The sequence below is a fragment of the Aplysia californica genome, unplaced genomic scaffold, assembly GCF_000002075.1.
Source record: "Aplysia californica isolate F4 #8 unplaced genomic scaffold, AplCal3.0 scaffold00444, whole genome shotgun sequence".
Classification (NCBI taxonomy): domain Eukaryota; kingdom Metazoa; phylum Mollusca; class Gastropoda; order Aplysiida; family Aplysiidae; genus Aplysia; species Aplysia californica.
The window spans coordinates 598,333-605,832 of NW_004797714.1; the positions used below are offsets into that span (position 1 = coordinate 598,333).

Here is a 7,500-nt window from a genome sequence, read left to right on the forward strand (position 1 = left end):
TGTGTGTGTGTGTGTGTTTATATATATATCTTTCTCCATTTATCTATCTATCTGCTAATCAATCTCTATTTCTCTCCTTCATAAAGATGCAATAGTTTTCATATAGGTGTTTGCACACACCCATCGACAAATTTCGATCATTTTAAATGATTTAAGAAGCTGGCTACCGACCCTGCTTGTCATGTCCAGCCTTAGCTGAGATGGATACAACTTAGATGAAAGACTGTAATACTCAATAAAAACGCTCCCCACTCGGGAATCGAACTCAGGTCACCTGCGTTGAACATGCAACACAGGCGCCGGTAATGTCTGTAGCAAGACCGCGGTAGTTTGAGTTTGCAAGAGAGTGAGAATATGTGTTGTCTATGACTGTGTATAACCCATTGAGCTGGGGTGGGGATCTTTACTTTTTTTATGAACTTATTTTAAAATTTCAAACGGATATAAAGTAAGTTCCTCTGTTTGTGTGGCTTAATGACAAGCATTCAACGCGCTTTAAATTAATTGCTTTGCGTGCTAATTCCGGGAAAAAGATTTGTATTTGAGAGAAGTTCTTTTCAATTCGATTATCGGTAAACTATCAAATGAATGTTATTACAAACCTATTTTTTTCTTATATCTATTTCAGTCGGCGATTGCAGGGACAGGTAGTAAAAACCTTTCAGTGTTTTTATACTGCTTGTTAATTCTACAAAGAAATGCATGCCCCTATTGTATCCTCCTAGCTTTCACTGTTTTGTGATAATCTATTTAAGCTTTATCTGTTTAGCTTGTGTATGTGTGTGTATATTTGCGTGTGATTATGTATGCTTGTGTGTGTGTGTGTGTGTGTGTGTGTTTCTGATAAAAGAGTTTAAGTGAAGACTCGGTAATTTTTATAAATTATTTGCAATCACTTTGAGCTAGAAGGTCTTTCATGGATTTGTCCCTTTTCCCCTTATATGGCAATCGGTACGTTACGTTTCTGAATAGAATGCAATTGACGTTAAAAAAAAAAAAAAGGTATAAAATGAAAGTAGGAAATAACTGATGTCAGTGATATGCCTCAATTTTTACAAAACTATGAAGAAGACACCTCTAGGGTTATCTTCCTCTCCCTTGTATTCATTGGAAAATGTGATTTTATAGTCAATTAGCAAGGTACTTCTCGCTCTAGCATTTGGGGGACTGTTAGTATGAGCGTGGAAGTTGTAATATTAATGTGTCAACTTACTTGTGGCTGTGGGTTATTATGTTGGTCACATCAGAACAATGATTGCGTATTTAGCTTTAATATTGTTATGTTAACAACTGTTTATATATTTCACATATATGTGACGGTTGGTCTGTTTGTGAGTGTAAGGAATTGTTCTGTGTGTGTGTGTTTATGTGTGTGTGTGTGTGTGTGTGTGTGTGTGTGCGTGTGTGTGTGTGTACTGTGTGTGTTGGTGCATGTGTATGTGAACGTGTGGATGTGTGTGTGTGTGTGCTCGCGCGCGTGTGTGTGTGTACGTTTGAGTGTATGTAAGTGTGATGAAACGTTAAACCAATGTCCATTGCCTGGACAATAAAGTTAAATCTTTTCTCATCTAATCTTAAAACCTTATCACAGTCTCGCCACTGCCACCAATGACTGGATTCCCCCCGTTTTATCCTCCTTTTACCGAGTGCCCTCCTGGGAGCTTCGGTAGTGAATGGTAAGCTCAAGTTTGATGAAAAACTTTTTATAGAATCTGTAGTAAATAATGTACGCAGAGTTTCTAAATTAGTTTTATATATTTGGGGCCTTTTTGTTACTTCCAAGAAGTTAGACAATATTGCTTGATAACGTGGGCTATTGGCAGGTATACTGATGTGGTTCGTTTCTTCTTTCCTTTTTAACGTCTGTCGTCCTTATTCCCCGTCCTACTTTTGTTGTATGTTTCGTTCTTGTAACACGCTTAATCACCTCCCCCCCCCCCCGGGGCAGGGCTACTGATTGAAGTGTCTTTAGGCCATTCCCAAAGGGGGACATTGACATGTTCTTACACACAGTAGAACTGTATATAGCTGATTCATCAATGTTATTCTCATAACTGTGTCTGAACTGCAACAGGAATTGCTGCTTTTTCCTTCCTAATCATTACGATCGTCATTTTTCCTCTACTTCTTTTGTATGTTTGTCGCACTCTTGTGACCCGCTATTTCCGTGGTGCCTTGATAGTCGAAGCAGATTTTGTGCTGTTGAAGCTGGAGAGGTGAGCAGAGTAAGCCTGATTCCCTGTAAGGACTTCTCTGTTGAAATCAAAACCTTGGCGCTCATATGACCTTATGCAGTTGTGAGCGCCGTAAAACCTCTACTAAAAGAAGCAAAACGCGTTTAATCTTCTGCATCTCGTGACCAGTTTATGTTACAAGTGCCGTAAAGATATTACTAAAGCTTAATGGAGTAAAAGAAAAAAACAACAACTGTTGAATATCAATTATACAAGAAACCTTTAAAGGCCAATAAGGAATATCATGCGTTACTTACAGCTATCCCTACGTTGTGTTTTACTATCGTATACATACGACGTGGCCAACTCTGTGCCCCCACTTTCCAAAGAGGAAATTTACTCGTTAATTCGATCTGTGCGCTGAGCTTAGCAGTCTGTCAAAAATGATTTTTTGAGAAATACTGAAAGTTTCAAAGAGATCTTCGAACAAGAAGTATTCTAAAATGTGAAGAATACAACCCCTGGGGTACAAAATGACCCCAGGGCGTACAGATAGGGTTACAGACGAGTTGAGTGTGTAGTGTCTTTCTTCTCTGACGTAAAAGCTGATGATTCGTGAACGGCGTCCGAAGTCTAGCGGTTAGTGTTACTGTTAGGCTACCTGACTCGTAATCCTGAGGATGTAAATTTATGGGATCGAGGCCCAGCTGTACTTGGGGGAAGACAGTTAACATGAATATCTTCATTTGGCTCGATCCTACTGGAGAAGGACGTTAAATTCAGAAATAGAGTATGAGGTGTATCCCGCCTCTTAAATAAACATACCGTGTTGGAGGGGCGTTTAACCTATACATAATGCATTAGCGAATATTTTGCACATTTCAATGGTTCATCGGAAAGATGGACAGACAGCTACAGATATGATTTGATTTTATGAATGCCAAACTCGCCAAGACAGAGTTGCTTTCAAATATTGGCCCAGCATAAAAACGTCTTGCTTATATTTATGATGACTCTACTTTCCGTCGAAAGCAGAGCCACCCTGTGAATTCTTTTGAATGTCAAACATAGGTGTGCAGCACTCATATGACAAATACTTATTGATAAAACCCCTATTAAAACTAGCCAAAACTTTGGGAAGCCTTACTTGAATCGAACCCCTTGTGTTTACATCTCTTCTTCAGGTATGGTTACCCGTATCCCCAACAGAGTTGTGTCGTTTATGACTTTTTTCACTCCACGGATCACCCACCTGGGTGCCCCTTTTATGACATTTTTTGTCGGCCAGGAGAAGAAACTGTGGAACAGTAAGTGGACAATTACTTCATTTAGAAGCTGTCCCCAGCAACGGTTGATAATTGCTAGGGACCATGTTGAAACATTTACAATTTCAAAGTTTGTTCCACCAATGAGAGGAGTTGGGAATTAAGGGGAGTGTCCCAACCCTCAGCCTAATGGAAGGTTCAATAAGCGACAAAATAGAAAGAAGGTAATAATACTATTCATAACATAGGTCATCATCATCATCATCATCATCATCATCATCATCATCATCATCATCATCATCATCATCATCATCATCATCATCATCATCATCATCATCAATTAAAAACTAAGTGGCTACATTTACGAGCACATAGCATCTATAAGAAACAAACACAGGACATTTAAAAAATATGGTCAGAGTCTTCTGGCTTTCTCCTTCCTCTCTGTGATGCCTATCCCACTAAAACGAAGATCGGTACAAAAAATAAGGAGGCATCGTGGTGAAATCAGACGTTCGTCAAAATAATGAAATTGAAGAAACTGGCATTTTTCTTTCCGATTGGCAATTTAAATCGAATTTGTTTTTTGACCCAACACCTTTAGGGTCTATTTAAAAAATACATTACTGTGTGGAATTTGCTGAAAAATGTTGACTCTTAAAATTTTTGCAGCCATTTTCTCGCTAATTTTACCTCTGAAACCAGGCTACCCCCACCTCCTTCAATCGCAAATACCTCGACTTCTCTATTCATGATAGATAGGTAAACTTTCTCTGTAATCAAGACAAATGAACAAGCTTTAAAATGATACCAATAACCCCTCAGGTCCAAAAATTGACGAGCGCCTGATTCCAGCGTGCCATGACATAATATTATTATTATAGTTATTGTTCTTGTATAAATCAGTTTACAGAAGTTCCTGAGATGCCATCTTGTAGCTCCTCAAACATCCCTCTCTAATGCGTTTTCCTTCACCTCAGTGATCAAAGCTCGAACTATTTGTTTGTCTGGGGGTTGTCGGTTTTGTTTTTTTAAATTGTTTTTCTTTTTGTTTGTTTGTTTATTTGTTGTTGTTTTTTGTTGTTTGTTTTTTTTGGGCGGGGCGGGTTATTGGATACAGATTCTTACAACAGGCCTGAAGCCGTAGCTCATCGAAAACTCCTCGAACCTTTCAAAACGATCCAGAAGAAAAGACGAGTGTTCGTGATTTTGTTATGGTATTGGCACTGGTTTGATTTTGCAAATAAATGTGTATGAGCGTAACAATTGTTCCTTGAGACGTACCAAAAGAGTATGTTTATTTTTTATTGAATCAGTGGTTTGTTCTGAGACAAACAGCTTCCTCCTCCCCCCCCCACCTCCCTTTCGGAACTCACTTGACCTATTACCCTCGCCCCCATTGTCTAAAGGTAGGCTGCAGTGTTCGCCTCTCATTCAACTGGTCCCGCGTTCCAAACCTGACAGTGACAGAAAATTGTCTTCTCTAAAGAGTGTTCTCCTTTCACCTTCTTTCCTGTTTTCTAATCATGTTCTGCTGTCTGAGTCCGTCTCCACTTTCTGGTCCCCCCCCTCCCCCCTCCCCATCTTTTTTGCCCTTTCTCTGGGCTCCTGACTCTTTCTGCTGCCTTTCTACTGCTAATCCTTGGCTCCTTCTTAATACTGCCGTCTTTCAGCCCCACCCCTGATTTTAGGGTTGGTAAGAAGATTCAACTTCTATCCTTCTCCGATAAGGGTGAACAAAAAACCTCTGAGGTCCAGTGCGCAAGTTGGGCTCGTTAAAGATCCCTTTGCGGTCCTAAAATCGATAGGAGTAGGCTTCGCCGCCGCCCCGGTAACATTCAAAATTAATTCCTACAAAACAGAAAATGCTTAATAATGAGTCCCGGCCGCTCAAATTAATGACTTTATACTGTTGGGAGCGCCGTAAAACACCTACCAAAGAAAAAACCAAAAAAAAAAACAATCGAACAAACAAGCGCTCAACCGGGGTCTCCACTTTCTGTTAGTTAGACCACATTTGATGCTTCGAGACGTCATGAGTGAAATAAATTTTCAACGTAATTTAAAATTGGGAAAGGGGAGGGGATCACAATTCATTTTTTACAATATATTTTTCTCACTTTATGTGATACCATGAGCCAAATACATTGCAGGCGTTGCTGAGAACTGACGACCTTGAAGCCGATAATGTCACAGTTAGGATACATACCGATTGATGTGTAATGTGTTCAGGGGTACGTTTGTCACACACACACACACACACACACACACACACACACACACACACACAAACAAACACATAAACACACAAACACATGAACATACACACATACACACAAACACACACACAAACAAACATACACATAAAAAGATACACACATTCACACACATACACACACACAAACACAAACATACAGACATACACTGTCACTCTCTTTCTCCCATCTATACCCCCTACACATTATTATTATATACACAGTTTCACCTCTTTCCATACTTTCCATTCGCTCTTCTTCTGCTTTTCCATCCCTCGTATATTATTATAAAAATACAACGTTCTCTTGATCACTTTACTGACATTTATCTTTTCATTCACAGCATAGACAGTTACGGTTGCACATACTATACGTGTGAGATACCAACTCCAGTGAGTAACATTTTGACAAATAAACTTAAACTGTTACTGTCCAGGTGAAATGTCTATCACTCTTTCTGTCTCTTTCTTTCTTTCTTTTTTTCTTTCTTTCTGTCTTTCTTTCTTTCTTTCTTTCTTAGTTTCTTTCTGTCTTCATGTCTTTCTTTCTCTGTTTGCCCCCTCCTTTCTCTCTCTCTTTCTCTCCCTCTCTCTCTCTCTCTCTCTCTCTCTCTCTCTCTCTCTCTCTCTCTCTCTCTCTCTCTCTCTCTCTCTTTCTCTCTCTCTCTATCTCTTTCTCTCTTTCTCTATCTATCTATCGATCTATATCTCTCTCTCTTTCTTTCTCTCTGTTTGTATATATCTATCTATTTATCTATCTATCTATCTATCTATCTATCTATCTATCTATCTATCTATCTATCTATATATCTATCTATCTATCTATCTATTTATTTATCCATCTATCTATCTATCTATCGGTTGTTCAGAATCATTTACAGGGTGCACAGTTAGATCTATATTTAGGGGTTATATACATGATACGAGAATTTTCTAGAGGTTTGACATTCCTTCAATTTTTAAAGGTGATATAGGCTAATTATAGACTAATTAAAAGAACTATGACGGAATGTATCGAGTTTTATGAAAAGTTGGTCTCTGAGGCGGCCATCTCGGATTTTTTACCATGTTGCGCCGGAAATTGTTTTCCACAGAAAATATCAAAATTCGAACCTCAAACTTTACACACATATTTATAAACATTTTATCTGTGATCATTAGCGGGGATTTTTTTCCATAATTAATAACAACGAAAATATTGACATATCACTGGACCAGCACCGAAAAAAGCGAGTATGATGAGAAATATTTTTAAAATGAATCAATGTTTCACAAAATCTCCGCCTATGATCACATAATACAGCACTTATGCGCCAAATTCCAAGCCTGTAGCTCTGACAGTTTTATAAAAACGATGTCCCCCGCGCAGTCATCATAGTAAAAAGTGTATTTTGAGAAAAACTTTTTTTAAAAGATCTGAAAACACTGACGTATTACCCTCGCCCTCACTGCAGTGTTCGCCTCTCATTCAACTGGTCCCGCGTTCCAAACCTGACAGTGACGGAAAATTGTCTTCTCTAAAGAGTGTTCTCCTTTCACCTTCTTTCCTGTTCTCTAATCATGTTCTGTTGTCTGCGTTCGTCTCCACTTTCTGGTCCCCCCCCTCCCCCCCCCCAAATCTTTTTTGCCCTTTCTCTGGGCTCCTGTCTCTTTCTGCTGCCTTTCTACTGCTACTCCTTGGCTCCTTCTTACTACTGCCGTCTTTCAGCCACACCCCTGATTTTAGGATAGGTAAAATTCAACACTTATCTTTCTCGGATAAGGGTGGGAAAAAAAATCTCTGAGGTCCAGTGCGCAAGTTGGGCAC

At 39.2% G+C, this 7,500-nt stretch overlaps 1 long non-coding RNA gene across 1 annotated transcript in view; it reads left to right on the plus strand.

Annotated features, from left to right (window-relative positions):
* The window catches only part of LOC118478257, a 3,521-nt gene extending 1,848 nt beyond the window's left edge, over positions 1-1,673 (plus strand). Inside the window, exons 2-3 of the long non-coding RNA XR_004858917.1 lie at positions 629-647; positions 1,592-1,673. This is a non-coding gene — a long non-coding RNA (uncharacterized LOC118478257). The remainder of the gene's footprint in view (positions 1-628; positions 648-1,591) is intronic.
* Positions 1,674-7,500: the final 5,827 nt, after the last annotated feature.